Source organism: Rhinoraja longicauda, chromosome 3, assembly GCF_053455715.1.
Source record: "Rhinoraja longicauda isolate Sanriku21f chromosome 3, sRhiLon1.1, whole genome shotgun sequence".
Lineage (NCBI taxonomy): Eukaryota > Metazoa > Chordata > Chondrichthyes > Rajiformes > Arhynchobatidae > Rhinoraja > Rhinoraja longicauda.
In genome coordinates, this window is record NC_135955.1 from 83,729,826 (window position 1) to 83,746,218 (window position 16,393).

Genomic DNA, 16,393 nt, shown 5'->3' on the forward strand with positions numbered 1-16,393 from the left:
GCAGATTCAATTGTGACTTTCACCAAAAGGTTGAATGTATCCTTGAAAAGAGCAAGGAGGACTGAGATTAATTGATGCCTGCTTTAGAATTTCAAAACTTACACAAGTTTAGAATATCCAAATAACCAACGGCAAGAACATTATATATGAAGTCAACTTTTTGGCATACTCCTTGAAAAGGGACTTTAACTGTCAATACACCTCCAGATTCAGGGATAGTATCTTCCCAGCTGTTATCAGGCAACTAAATCATCCTACCACAACCAGAGAGCAGTCCTGAACAACTATCTACTTCATAGGTGATCCTCCGCCAATCCTTGAACGGACTTTACTGCTTTTGCCTTGCACTAAACGTTATTCCTTTATCACTGTAAATGGCTCGATTGTAATCGTGTATGGTCTTTCCGCCAACTGGTTAGCACGCAACAAAAGCTCTACAATAGGTAGAGTGAAGGGAAAGACAAAATGGGCAGAATATAGTCCATTTAGAGCGCAACAGTTCCAGAAACAAAGTTCAATGTCGCAATGAGGAAGTGGAGAATTGGACTGTAACTCTAGCTTATGGAAGAATGGTTCAGAAACCTGAAAAACAGAGGGGAACTAAGCCGTTCCTGATTCTAGTAATACACGCTTTCAAGCTTCTGCATCTTCTTCACAATGGGAGCGGGTAGAATAAGGAATGAATAGGGTGGAAAATGTCTGTGGTTATGTTGATTGCTTTCCCGAGGCAGCATGAAGTGTAGATGAAGTCAATGGTGTGGTGTTTAGTCCGTGTGATAGAGCGAGAAACATCCAAAACTCTCTGCAATTTCTTGCCATCTTGGGAAGAGCTGTTCCCAAACCATCTTATACAGCTATATCAAATTGTAAAGGGATAGATAAGATGACTACCCAGAGTCTTTTTCCCAGGGTAGGGGAACCAAGAACTAGAGGGCATAGGTTTCAGATGCCAGAGGAAACATTTAAGAGGAATCCTAGCGGCAATTATTAACATTAAGAAAGCATTAGAACTGGCATATAGATAGGAAAGGTTTAGAGAGATATGGGCAAACACAAGTAAATAGGACTAGCTTACATGGGACATCATGGTTAGCATGAATGAGATGGGCAGAAGGGCCTGTTTCAGTGCTTGATGCTATCGTGACTATGACCTCTAATTTGATGAAGAGTACATGAGTTATTCCACGGCCCCGACCAATATTTTTCCCTTGACCAATAACCATCACCATATTATTAGTGTGATGCTGTCTGACCCGCTGAGTTACTCCATCTTTTTGTGTGTATCCTCGGATTAAATCAGCATCTGCAGTTCATTCCTACACCATATTATTAGTTATATATCTCTATGCTGTTTTTGATTATTGCTACATGCAATTTTGCTGTTACATTTCCCTATATCACTGCAATGAATGTTCTTCATAAATTACTTGATTGTTAACAAAAGCATGCATTTTGGGGATCAGGGACTTGCTGGCAAGGTGTGTAAAATCTTTGAAATGTTCATTATCATTGGTGCATGAAAGAAAATGAAATTAGTCTCATTAGATAGAGACTGATGGAATTTCTCTTGCAGCAGGCAAAGACTATACGGGGTGAATGGATTCCTTCCTTGTTCTTAGAAAATATAATATGATAAATATATCAAACATGGTCAAGGGTTCTCTACTAATGCAAGCTCTTTATTCCTATAATATGTACTCAAGATTCCAATAACGATTTTCTAAATGTTAATGGAATTCTGACTTGAGGAACTATGATTGAAGGCAAAAACAAAATATTATCTTTTACATTATTTCTTGGAGATTGTGCTTCAAAGCCATTTAAATAACATTTATATAAACCTTAGACTTCTTGTCAAATCCCTTTTGAATCTTAAATTATATTCATTCAATGTGATATACCATGGAACTACAGAAAACAAGTATGCAGCAACAGTATTTATAAATTATGTTACAGTATTTATTCCCATAAAATTCTCTCGAATAATTTATTTCAGTCTACATCAATTGAACAGAAGCAGGGTTGGGTCCAAGAAAGATTGAAAATAAACTCAGAAATATAACTCCATTAGGATAGTTATTTCTGAAAATCATATTAATGTAGCTTTGAGCATAATCCTGTGGTCTACTTTTGTTTCTTCTGTTATCCTTATAATTATCACTGAAATATATAACTTAATGACCATGGGACAAGCAGGCACATCAACATAGAACCCATGCTATTTTGTCTAATCACCAAAGTGTATAATTGGATTCTTTAGGAGCTGGACTAAGCCTCTGAATGAGCCCTTTATAAAACCTTCAAGGGATGTTTCAATGATGTGATCTAGGCATTCCTGAAGGGACATGATTTTAGCTGAGATGTATTGACATTGGCAGAAATCCACTTTTTAATAATTTGACACTTTGCCTTAGCTAGAGCAGCCTGGATTAAGGATGCTTACCAAACTCACCATCTGCAATCCTCGTCCACCCACACTTACCTGGGTCAAATGTGGAGAACTGGAGGAACTGCCTTTCCACCCATAAGAGTTGAGTATGGTCTCTGGTGGTGTAGCAGTAGAACTGCTGCCTTACAGCACCAGAGAACCGGGTTCGATCTTGACTACGGGTGTTGTCTGTACGGAGTTTGTACGTTCTCCCTGTGGGTTTTCTCTGAGACCTTCAGTTTCCTCGCACGCTCCAAAGACGTACAGGTTTGTAGGTTAATTGACTTGATATAAATGTAAAATTGTCCCAAGTGTGAGTAGGGTAGTGTTAATGTGTGGGGATCGTTAGTCGGCACAGACTTAGTGGGCCAAAGGGCCTGTTTCTGCACTCTATCTCTAAATTAAACTAAAACCAACCAAGGCAAAACTGGGCCTGAATGGTAACTGAGCCTCAAACAGTATGATGCTGAGGGCCTGCTCCTGCAATGGTCTGTCAGTCTTTGAAAGAAGTTTAATTTAGTTTAGTTTAGTTTATTATTGTCATGTGTACATGGCTACTCAGACCTTCATATCCCGTTAAAGGTGGGAGATCTTTTTAAAGATTTTTAATTTCTTCAATGGACATTTAAAATTATTTTAATTTTTGTAAATTGTGTAATAATTACTAAAAATATTTTTATAAATAAAATAAAAGTGTGGCAAAATAGCGCAGCTGGTAGAGCTGCTGCCTCATAGCGCCAGAGACCAAGGTTCGATCATGACCGTGGGTCATGTACACTCTGTATACTCTCTGTGACTGTATGGATTTCCTCCGGTTTTCTCAAACATCTCAAGAAAGTGTGGGCTTGTAGGTGAATTGACCTCTGTAAATTGCCTGCAGTGTGTCAGGAATGGATGAGAAAGTTAGATAACATGTGAATCTGTGGAATTCTCTGCCATAGAAGGCAGTGGAGGCCAATTCACTGGATGTTTTCAAGAGTTAGATTTAGCTCTAAGGGCTAACGGAATCAAGGGATAGGGGAAAAAGCAGGAATGGGGTACTGATTTTGGATGATCAGTCATGATCATATTGAATGGTGGTGCTTGCTCAAAGGGCAAAATGGCCTACTCCTGCACCTATTTTCTCTGTGTCTATGTTTCTAACACAGAACTGGTGTGAATAGGCGATCAATGGTCGGCGTGAACTCGGTGAGCCGAAGATCCTGTTTCCATGGTGTATCTCTAAAATCTATATACTAAAATTATCGTTTGTTTGTTTGTTTGTTCCTGAACTACAGCCAAAACGGTACACGATAGCGTGACAATTTTAGGCCCACCTTACTCACCGTCGTCCCTTTGGTGCTAATGGAAGAGGTTTCATTGAAATCGGTGTTATATTTTTCAAGTTATTCACATTTTAAAGTTTAAATCTATCTCCTAGGGAGGGAGTGGGGAGGGGGGTGGAGGGAGGGAGGAGAGAGGAGGGAGGATAAGGGAGGTTGAGGGGGATGGAGTGGAGTGGGGTGGAGGGAGGGGGAGGGGGGAGGGGAGGGGGAGGGGAAGGGGAGGGGGAGGGGAGACGGGAGGGGAGGGGGCAGGGGGGAGGAGAGGGTGCTGCACCAATGCAGGAGAGGTTTAGGCCCAACGGGTCCAATTGGTCTAGTTATAAACTAAACAACTAAAAATAAACAAAAACACCTAGAAATGCTTAATAACATTAAAGCAAATTATGTTTTTAAAAAATCAGCACACGTTTATTGCCGAACATACAGGCTGAGAAAGCCCAGTCAAGGGAATGGGAATTCTGATCAGACCTCAGGGCTGGTCACTGCCATCTGTCCCGCAGTTCATTGTCAACTCCAGCACCGCTGCAGAAAGTCAGGATTTACTTAGGTGTGAATGGTTGACTGTCAACGCTTCATTTTGGATGCGACCGATCGTACTAACCTTACAAGGTCATTATTAGACATTAGAATTCTTGCTATTAAGGGTGTGCAGCGTAGGTTTACTAGGTTAATTCCCGGAATTGCGGGACTGTCGTATGTTGAAAGACTGGACGACTAGGCTTGTATGCACTGGAATTTAGAAGGATGAGAGGAGATCTTTTCGAAACGTATAAGATTATTAAGGGGTTGGACACGTTAGAGGCAGGAAACGTGTTCCCAATGTTGGGGGAGTCCAGAACAAGGGGCCACAGTTTAAGAATAAGGGGTAGGCCATTTAGAACTGAGATGAGGAAAAACTTTTTCAGCCAGAGAGTTGTGAATCTGTGGAATTCTCTGCCTCAGAAGGCAGTGGAGGCCAATTCTGTGAATGCATTCAAGAGAGAGCTAGATAGAGCTCTTAAGGATAGCGAAGTCAGGGGGTATGGGGAGAAGGCAGGAACGGAGTACTGATTGAGAATGATCAGCCATGATCACATTGAATGGCGGTGCTGGCTCGAAGGGCCGAATGGCCTCCTCCTGCACCTATTGTCTATTGTCTATTAATAATGGGAGGGGAGATGGGGAGAGGGGAGGGGAGGGGGCAGGGGGGGAAATGCAGCTATTGTGATTGCTTCCATCTGTCTCAATCCACCATGAAATAAGTACTAAAAATGGTTTTATGAATAAAGTAAAAGGGTGACAAAATAGTGCAACTGGTAGAGCTGCTGCCACATAGTGCCACAGACCCAGGTTCGAGTTGGTATTTTTTCTGTTCCAATTACTGTAAAGGGATGTGCTTCTATAAGATAAAATATCGGAAGTTGGGAGATAAATTGGAAAATGGGTGCATGAAATTAGTTATCTCTGCATTATTTCCAGTGCCACACTGCAGAGAACAGAAATAGAAAGATAGGAAAGATGAACTCATGGCCATAGGGATTGAGTAGAAGAATGAGATTTAGATCTCTGAAGTATTTGTTCCAGTTCCGGGGAAGATAGTTTCTGAAGAAAATGGATGGACATGCAAAACTGGTGGTCTTTGAGGGTCTTTGATTAGTTTAGTTTGGAGATACAGAATGGAAACAGGCCCTTCAGCCCTCCGAATCCCCACCAGCCATCGACCACCCATTCACCCTAGCTCTATTTTACCTTACTTTCTCATCCACTGCCCACCCATTGTGAGCAATTTTACAGAGCCCAATTAACGTTGCTACTGCTGTTTGGGGAAAGTTTAAGCCTGAAGGACAGGGGACTCGAACAGCGAGCATGGTTGATTTTAGCATTCGGTCTGATAGTGAGATACTTAGGATTGAAACTACATTTTGAACAGTTGGAATTACAAAGAATTGAGTGCAGATTTGGCTAAAGTGGGCTGGGCAAATAGACTTGCAGGTCAAACCATAGACAGGTAGTGGCGGGCACTTGAGGTAATTCATAACACAATCAAAATATATTTCATTGAAATATATCGCAAGCAATCGACCTGAAGTTAAGGAGGGTGCGGCTAAAGTAAAACATTTATAAGGCGCAAAAAGATTAATAGTATACCTGAAGGTTGAGATAAATTGAGTAAAAAAAATAATCAAAATAGAGGAAACAATCTTATGAAGGCCACTGTGAGAAACATAAAACTGATTAGAAGACATTTCATAAATGAATAAAAAGGAAGTGGGTGGTTAAAGTGAATGTAGGTCCCCTCGAGAATGAGGCCGAAGATATAGTTGTGTGGAACAAGGAAACGGCAGATGAATTAAACATAAATTTTGTATCAATCTAAATGATTGAAGATACTGTGGCGGATCAGGCCACTCCTTGGGTCAGCCCCCTCGTTACGTGACGGACAGGCGAAAGGGGTTAAAAGCCAGACCAAGGGAAGGCGTATCTTATCCCTAGGAGAACTACGCTGTGGGCAGGAGCTCACAGCCTAATAAAAGAATCTCACTAAACACTGCCTGGCGTCTTGCCTTTTTCTCTGGCCTCCGCCAGGCCACTACAATACTACAAACATCCAATTATTATGAAAACATATATACAAGGGAATAATTAAGTTCCAAGAACAGAACCAGAAAATTAGACTTCGGGGAACTAAGACTGATAAATCCCCTGACGCCCTACATCTGAAAAACAAATACTGGTCACAGGGATAGTAAAGGGATAGACGAAAATCCTGCAACAACAAAAAAAATCATTAGATTCTGGGGAGGTTTAGTAATCCGTTCTTCAAAACTGATGGACGGTGAAATGTAAATAAATATAGACCAGTTTGACTAACGTATCGTGAGAAAAAAAATCAGAATTGATTATTAAGGAAATAATAGCAAAGCATTTGGAAAGTCATGTTCTGAACAAACAAGGTCAGCATAGCTTCAGAAAGGGAAAATCAAATCAGATAAACAAGTAAACGAGTCCTTTGAGGAAGTGTCAACCAAGGTGAGTAGAGGCAGCCAGTAGGTATAATATATTTGGATATTAACAAGTCTGTGGACAAGGTGCCATGCAAAAAGGTTTATTTTGTGGATGTATTTCATGGTATTGGAGGTAAGACAATAGACAATAGGTGCAGGAGGAGGCCATTCGGCCCTTTGAGCCAGCACCACCATTCAATGTAATCATGGCTGATCATTCTCAATCAGTACCCCGTTCCTGCCTTCTCCCCATACCCCCTGATGTTTACATAGATGTTGGATTGGGTGATTAACAGGGGCAGCAAGTAGCGTTAGGGGGTTAATTTTCTAGTTGACAGCCAGTACCCATGGAAGGAGATGCACAGTGACCAGTGAGGACCACTTCTGTTTACATGTGTATTAATGATCTAAGAAAGCACGGTCGCCAAATGTGTGTACATTTTAATATTGGGGGTGGAATGGGTGAATGGGTGGATACAGGATAGACAAGCTATAAGATGCGTAAAGATATTTTTTAGAGAGATGTTAATGGGTTAAATAAGTAAGAAAATGTGAAGCTATTCATTTTGCAGGCTAGATAAATTTAATAGATTGAATTTACTACTTTGAGATACAACGTGAAAACAGATACTTCGGTCCACCAAGTCTACGCTGACCATTGATCACCTGTTTACACTAATTCCACGTTATCTCACTTTCACCGCCACTCGCTACACACTTAAGAAGGATCCTGACCCAAAACATCACCCATCCTTTTTCTCCAGAGATGCTGCCTGACCCGCAGAGTTACTCCGGCACTCCGTGTCTATCTTTGGTATAAATCAGCATCCGCCGTTCCTTTCTACACCGATTTATGAGGTGTTGGTTAATATTGCAGGGAGATTGGAACATTAAAAAAGTAGGGAGATTTCATAACATCTGCACAAGGCACACGTGGACGCTGGGAATGCCTGGGGGAGGCTCAGTCACCGCGTTTAACCAAAACAGGGGTCAATAGGTTGAGGGACAATGCATTCAGGTGGAAGATGAGGCATAATTTCAATGGGTGATGCAGGTGAAAGGGAGTGTCCTGTTGACTTATTATGTCATTATTGGAGATAGTTCAGAGGAGGTCGGTTCCACTTTATGACGCTGGGCGTGGAAAGATTGTTGTTTTGAGAAAACGTTGAATCTATACTCATTGGAGCTGAAAAGGACGAAAGGTAATCTTGCCTACCGGTGTTAGTTTTTAAGAGGTCTTGGAGGTGTAAATGCGCATGGCGGAGTCCAGTGTGTCAAAATGAGGGGGCACTCATTTAGGACAGAAATGAGAGGCTCAATATGCTCACGGATGAGAGACGTTCCCAGTGGATTTGAACTCGGATCTCCGGGATTGTTCGCTGTAAATACTGGAATCCCAGCCTGATAATCTAACCGCTGTGCCACCAAAGTAGGAGCCGACAGCGAGCGCAGTGTCACTCCCAAACGCGCTTCCTTTGCTCCATGAAAAATGAAGCAGGTTAACTGTTAGAAAAATCTCGGTTTGCAGGATGCAGTCGATCTTAAACTATCAAATGCTATTTAATGGACCTTTATACTGTGGCGTGACTTGGGAGAGGCGATTGTAATCAGATGGTCAGCGTGCATTGGCAGAAGTAACATTTTCTGATGTATCGTGATCGTCCTATGTTCTATTTTATAAATACTATCTCTGGAGATTATCATAACCCGACTGCCTCGAAGTTAGAAAGTACAATGTAGCACGTCTTTCTGATTGCGGTAGATTCCAATTTGTTTCGTATATTTTAATATATTTCGATTATATACCACTTCCTATCATACTTCTGCCAAAAGTGAGAAATGGTGTAACTGGATGGATACAAAGTGCCGGAGTAACTCAGCGGGTCAGGCATCATCTCTGGAGAAAAGAAAGGATGGTTGGGGTTTCGGGTGGGACCCCTTCTTCAGGTGGAAAGTAGAGGGGAGGGAGCTGGCGGTAACAGAAGACCAGAACAAAGGAAGGCCAGCAACAGATGACCAAGCAACGTGTAGGAGGGAACTGAAGAAGGGTCTCGAACGGAAAAGTCACCCATTCCTTCTCTCCAGAAATGCTGCCTGCCCCGTTGAGTTACTCCGGCATTTTGATGGCCAACAAGGCTGGAGTCCACAATGGTCCATCGTTGGCCAGGAAAGAGGTGATAACCAAGGGATACGAGGATGCGAAGAGTGGAACTCAATAGACAATAGACAATAGGTGCAGGAGTAGGCCATTCGGCCCTTCGAGCCAGCACCACCATTCAATGTGATCATGGCTGATCATTCTCAATCAGTACCCCTGCCTTCTGCCTTAATAATACTGTTCCTGCCTTCTCCCCATACCCCCTGACTCCGCTATCCTTAAGAGCTCTATCCAGCTCTCCCTTGAATGTATTCAGAGAATTGGCCTCCACTGCCTTCTGAGGCAGAGAATTCCACAGATTCACAACTCTCTGACTGAAAAAGTTTTTCCTCATCTCTGTTCTAAATGGCTTACCCCTTATTCTTAAACTGTGGCCCCTGGTTCTGGACTCCCCCAACATTGGGAACATGTTTCCTGCCTCTAACGCGTCCAACCCCTTAATAATCTTATACGTTTCGATAAGATCCCCTCTCATCCTTCTAAATTCCAGTGTATACAAACCTAGTCGCTCCAGTCTTTCAACATATGACAGTCCCGCCATTCCGGGAACTCGTAGGACGACTAGGGTGGAGAAGGTGGGGTGGGGGGGGGAGGGAATGGTCATAGGTGATTGTTTTGGCCCATCGAGTCTTCTCCGCTATTCAATCATGGCGGGTCTATCTTTCCCTCTCAACCCCACAATCCTGCTTTCTCTCCACAACCCCTGACACCCGTGCCAATGAAGAATCTATCAATCTCTGCTTTAAAAATGCCCATTGACTTGGCCTCCACAGCCTTCTGTGACAATCAATTCCACGGATTCACCACCCTCTGACTAAACAAATTCCTCCTCCTCTCCTTCCTAAAGGAATGCTGGGGTTGCTTGAAATTAAGAGCAATCAACGTTCATACCGCTGGGTTGGAAGCGAAATATGAGGTTGAGATCTTCCTGTGCGCCCAGGTCAACAGTGACTAGGCTTGGTTCACACCAAGAGACCAGGTGCATGATCAGTCCTAACTGTTGCCAACTCCTACTGGAATGAGTGATATCATGTCTGGGTGGCAATTCCCGCCTTATGGTCTTTAGTCAGAGGGAACATGGCAAAAATAAACCTTGACGAGGTGGATGTTGTCAGAAGAGGCTTGTATCCAAACCACTCGGGATTTTCAATGGGGATAAAAATAGAAACAGCTTCCCGGGCCAAGGTGGATGGGTATATTTGAGCTATAAATAGCTTTGGACCGGAGAGGCGATTCAACCACAAATACCAAAAGACCTCCAACCCCAACTATGAAATACACCAGAGGGCGTCGGTTAATATCAAATACTCGCAGCTCTGCACCGAATATCCGGAGTGATATTAATAACGGAGTGTATGATTAATAACGGAGTGAAAGTAATATCGGAAAAATAATACTGTTGCATTGGAAGGAACTGCAGATGCTGGTTTAAACCGAGGAGAGTCAAAATGTTGGAGTAACTCAGTGGGTCGGGCAGCATCTTTGGAGAAAAGGAACAGTTAACGTTTCGGATGGGAGACTGAATAACGTCACCTATTCCTTTTCTCCAGAGATGTTGCCTGATCCGCTGAGTTACTTCAGCTTCTTGTGCCTATCTATACTATTGTTGCACTTGGTCTTTACGATCGTGTAACATTTCACCCCTTTGCCTTTGACCAAAGTCCGGCACTATAATGGAATGGAAATGGGTAGCAACGCCAAGATTCTGAGCTTCTTCATGGCCAGGGTTAGATTTGAAGGGCTTTTGCTTTGCACCCGAAGATGATTTGGAGACCGTCTGTTTCGATTAAAAAGCAAAATACAGCACTCCTCTGCCGCTGCTTGCATTTGGCTGCCTGCAATCTACCCAGTCTGTTTTGGTAGGTTTGTATCGCTGTATTCTGAGGCAACAGCGCCGCTTGTCGTAACTTGTACACCAGTCACTGAAAGTAAACATGCAGGTAGAGCAGGCAGTGAAGAAAGCTCATGGCATTTTGGCCTTCATAACGAGAGGGTTTGAGTACAGGAGCAAGGAGGTCCTTCTGCAATTGTATAGGGCTCTGGTGAGACCACATCTGGAGTACTGTGTGCAGTTTTGGGCTCCTAATTTGAGGAAGGACGTCCTTGCTATTGAGGCAGTGCAGCGTAGGTTCACGAGGTTAATCCTTGGGTTGGAGGGACTGTCATATGAGGAAAGATTGAAAAAACTGGGATTATATTTACTGGAGTTTAGAAGGATGAGAGGGGATCTTGAAGAGACGTTTAAAATTATAAAAGTGCTGGACAAGCTAGATGCAGGAAAAATGATCCCAATGTTGGGGGAATCCAGAACCAGGGGACATAGTCTAAGAATAAAGGGGAGGCCATTTAAAACTGAGATGAGAAAAAAAAAATCACCCAGAGAGTTGTGAATTTGTGGAATTCTCTGCCACAGAAGGCAGTAGAGGCCAATTCACAGGATGAATTTAAAAGAGTGTTAGATAGAGCTCTAGGGGCTAGTGGAATCAAGGGATATGGGGAGAAGGGTTAATGATTGTGGATGATCAGCCATGATCACATTGAATGGCGGTGCTGGCTCGAAGGGCCAAATGGCCTCCTCCTGCACCTATTTTCTATGTTTCTAACTCCGCGGCCAATATCCCTCGCCACTCATCGCAGTTCACCCGAGATCTGTTGCATATCTCTTTGTTTTTGTTTTGGAAGTCAGCAGACCATGGTAGATTTTTCTCTCCGATTTATTTCCCCGAGAAAGCTGTCGGGTGGAGAGCGAAGTGGCTGCTCTGGCTCTCCTTTGAGAAGCTTTTTCTCAGTTGGAATAAACGCTGCATGTAATGAAAAGTTCGTTTGTAAGGGGAAGTCGCACTCTCTGCTCAAAGGGAGCACTGTGCTGAAATATGAAGCGATTTCCTCTCACTGGGCAGACTGACTGGACCTTAAACCTCACTTGCAAGCGGCGCTGACTTTTGATATATGTTTTTGCGCTTAATTTTTTTGTTTGACAGAAGCGCCGAACGGTCATTCCGTTGAACATAAGAGCCCAGTTACTTCTCTGAGTCAATAGGGAACATAAGTCAGAGCCCACACACTATGAAAGGGCACCGAACCCACACGGAACCCCGCCCGTTGTCAGGGCATGAAACCAACTCAAAATAAACAGGCGGAGGGAGGGAAAAGGAAAGTCACTCCTAAACCACATTTGAACTCATAATGCACCCCAGTGTTCATTGGCATGTCTGTCTCTGTCTCTTAAGTCCTTCCTTTCTTAAACTTACCTACCTCTTCTCCTTGTAAGCTGATTTTTAAAAAAAATTTAAACTTGCATGGGGTGATTATGGATTTGCATTAAAACCACATATCACACACTCTGTTTCCCGCCGGTTGAACGCACGCCCAAAGTTTATTTGATAAAGTTGACTTTATTCCTGGCTCCAGCCGACGTACGAAGCTATTTTATGACGTCGTGGCTATTTCCTCTTGGTGGGGAAAAGTGTCTTCTTCCTCTATGGACCAAAATCTCCAGCACCCGGAGCAACAAACGGACAGTCAGCAGTAACACATGATCCAGGAAGGTGAGCCCGGTCGGTCCAGTTCGCATCTGCACCCCTGCTGGGAATCCGTGGCAGGAGCAAACAGACAGAAAGTTTCGCGGAAACTCCGAGAATTGTTTTCTTGTGTGTGTGTGCGTGCATAATTTTGACAGGACTTCAGAATCCGCGATATCTGTCAAGTAAGTGTAATCAATGTGATAAGAGTGGTGTTAAGATAAGAGTGGGTTTACAGTAAAATGGATTGGTGATAAAACAAGGAGGGGTGGTGATATACAATGAAGTCAGATGATCCCTGATTTTTGGCTTAATAGGTCATTGAGATACCGATTGATAATTCGTGATTTATCAAAAATGACCGTCCTTATGCCAAATACTGTCGCCTTTCGCGTTAGACCAGCCATTAAAAAAGAATTAATTAAAACTTTGAAAGCGAATATTTTTTTAAGTGATTTATCACCAGCATCAGGAAGCCAACTGATGTTGAGCGCGAAATATCTGTATAGGTTGGTGGGTTGATGTAGGTGGGTGGGGAGTTGGCGGTTATTTGAGAGAGAATGGGTTTACAGGGGGGTAATAAATAGACAAATGGAATTGATAGACGCACAAGAGACTGCAGATGCTGGGATCTTGAGCAAAACACGAAATGCTGGAGGAACTCAGTGGGTCAGGCAGCACCTGGGGAAGGAAGACGCAAAAAGCTGGAGTAACTCAGCAGGACAGGCAGCATCTCTGGAGAGAAAGAATGAGTGGCGTTTCGGGTCGATACCCTTCTTCTGACTGGGAAAGGAAGAATGGGCAGGCGACGTTTCGATTCAGGACCCTCTAGACTTTAGAGATACATCGTGGAAATAGGCCCTTCGGCCCACCAAGTCCGCGCCGACCAGCGATCAGATGGTACCTGTTTTTTTTTGACTAGCACCATCCTACACACCAGGGACAATTTACATTTTTGTTTAACCAAAGCCAATTAGCCTTCTTCAGAAAAAAATATCAGAGGTCCAGAAGTTTGAAGAATTGTCTCCTGCCCATATTCTAGCCGGGCCCACTGAGTTCCTCCAGCATTGTGTGTTTTGAATGGAATTGGTAGGATTGCTCTGATAGCCAGCACAGACTCGATGGGCCGAACAGCTCCCGTGTCATAAGGAAATATGAACCATTTCTGCGGTTCGGCCACGCTGGATATCGGGGCCAGATCGCGCGTTCAAAGTTCATGTTAGAAAACGAGAGGGGACATTCCAGGTTAACAACTGGGATGAAGCATTTGTAGTGAAGATATGGGTTTTTGTGATTGGCTGCATATTTGGCCCATGTGGATTTCGTTACCGAATTCCTTGCATAAAGCAGCCCTGCCCGGGTCTGTCAGTGTTACAGAACTCAAAACGTATTGATAATCTCTTGCCGTTTGACTCGTTTTAAATGAGAAACATTATTATCAAAAATGCGACCTGACTGAAATGGGTTTTAGTAAGGAGATCATGGTCCGTACATTTACCGCATTGTGTCATTTTACTTAGGGATCCTCAGATTGTTCCTCTGTGTCGCTTGAGATTTTGCAGTCCAGAGCACTGGAAGTTTGAAGTTTGTCCACTAGTAGGAGAAAAAAAAATCATCAATCATCGATCTGAAATGTAATTTTTCCCAAAACCAGCAACTTAACCACGATCTCAGGGTTAAATTTTAAAACGAATCCAGAAATCCCAATTTGAGAATCAGTGGAGATGTGGCAGGAAATATTGCCCGTTGTGTGGCAGGGGTTGAAACTCCAATCCTCAGTTCTTCCCTGACCAAACACATTTGACTTAAACTCGTGAAGAAAAGCCCTTTTTACGCGCGTACAAATAAATGATGGGTGTTTACGCAGGTTTATTTTCAAACAGTTCGCTCTTCCTCGCTTAAGGTAGTTGAGAAGACTGAAATACCAAGCTGTTAAATTGGGCCGATTGCAAAAGTAGGGCGAGGCAGTTAGCTAAGCAAAATATTGTTAGAGGGAATCCTGTTTGTTCATAATGCTCTCCCTTATTGAAATGAATGGGCAGTTTGTGAGAGTGCATGTGTGCGAGGAAACTTTATACGGTAGCCATACGCCACCTACTGCCCATTGAAAAAACCTTTCTTTAAAATCGACTCCCCAACGTTTCAGATTTTGTTTTTCGGAATAAGTGAATTGCACCGTTGTATTTAGATGCCCTCGAATTACAAGGGTGCCTGGTGGTTGGGTTGCGCTTTTCAAATACCATAAGAAGGGTTTGTACAAAGCGTTCATTTTATTTTATCATAGTTATCATCAGTTATCAGTTCTCTAATTGATAGATAACATCAGTTATCTCTCGTTCCCCTTCCCCTGACTCTCATTCTGAAGAAGGGTCTAGACCCAAAACGTCACCTATTCCTTTCCCCCAGAGATGCTGCCTGTTATTCCATCCTGAGTTACTCCAGTTTTTTCTGTCTTCTCCTCATTTTATTTGTAATTGGCTCCCAACATGTGTATCTGTGCATGGGTATATGTAGAAAGACAACGTGGAAACTCCCAGGTCTATTTATCACTGCCAAGACTATGTTGATGGTTGGTACATGAATATACACAGTTGATGGTAATAAACATATACAAACTAACAGAACCCGTAATTAATAGTATTTTAATTGTTACCAGCAATCCCTGTACCAGGCATTGTACTTTGAGTAGAGAATGCAGATCCAAGCATAACATGTGCCCTCATGTTTATTAATGCAATACCAGTTCTTGCAGTCATCTTTGGCATACTAACAACTTCCAAAAATATATAATCTTAAATAATGGGATATTGTAATTTTAATTAAATAGTTGGATCAGATACTGGAGCTGTTTGGCAAACTCAAGCTTTTTAATGCGATTCAGATGTAACTGGGTAATTTAGTCAATCAGATAACCTGCAAACTTTTCTGGAGTGCCCATTTTGCTGGGAAAGCACAGGATATTGTGCAAAAGTAACCCAACTCAAGATTAAAGTTGTAAAATGTGCCACATAATGGATCACTAGTGTTTTTGAAAGACTGGTCTATTGATTTTGGTATTGGTTTATTATAGTCGTGTGTACCAAGATACTCTGAAAACATTAGTTTGTGTGCAGTCTAGTCAAGGCGTACCATACACGGGTACAATCAAGCCATGCACAAGTAGTGCAGGTTGTGCAAAAGAAAAATACCAGAGTGCAGATGAAAGCATTACAGCTGTGTGGCACAGTGGCGCAGCAGTGGAGTTGCTGACTTACAGCTCCAGAGACTCGGTTCGATCCTGACTGCAGGTGCTGTCTGTACCGACAAAGAATACAGAGTTTCTACATTCTCTCTGTGATCGTGTGTGTTTTCTATGGGTGCTCCGCTTTCCTCCTACACGCCAAAGATGTACAGGTTTGTAGGTTAATTGGTTTTGGTAAAATTGTCCCTACTGCATAGGATAGTGCTAGTGTCACCCACAATCGGGGTGATCGCTGTTCGGCGTGGACTCAGTGGACCGAACAGGCCTGTTTCCGCGCTGTACCTCTAAAGTGTAAAAAGTCCAAAGCTAAAGAAAATGCAGATAACAAAAAAAGTTCAAGAGCCACATGAGGTAGGTTGGGAGATCAGGACTTTACCATATAATCCTTAGCTTATAGGAGAACCGTTGACAACTCTCTGTGATTTTGTTTTGGGAGTCTGGGGCAGAGCAACTGGCATGATATGCTGATGCATCTAAAGAAGGTGCTTTCTATGGCTGAATCTGTGTAATTAAGTGTTTCATACGCTGTTGTTCTGCAGCTTCAGGACGTAAAGGGTAGAAAAACTGATGAAAGAGCAGGCAAAAAAAAATCCCTTTGAAGATGACTGCATCATTGTCATAATGTAGGAAATGAGCTAAATTAGCAGGAACCTCCAATGACCAGGTTTGGTGAAATGCAGTTGATTGTGCATTTTGTGCGCACAGAAAGGTCCTGAAAAAATGATAAATACAGAAA

At 42.8% G+C, this 16,393-nt stretch overlaps 1 protein-coding gene across 2 annotated transcripts in view; it reads left to right on the forward strand.

Annotated features, from left to right (window-relative positions):
- The first annotated feature begins 7,852 nt into the window (after positions 1 to 7,852).
- hapln1b (hyaluronan and proteoglycan link protein 1b) overlaps positions 7,853 to 16,393 on the forward strand; it is a 105,350-nt gene continuing 96,809 nt past the window's right edge. Inside the window, exon 1 of one of the 2 annotated variants that reach the window (XM_078396542.1) lies at positions 7,853 to 7,939. The gene's annotated coding sequence lies outside the window, so the exon portion shown is untranslated. Of the gene's footprint in view, positions 7,940 to 12,504; positions 12,602 to 16,393 lie in introns of those variants that run through there. The other variant, XM_078396543.1, reaches the window with a different exon arrangement.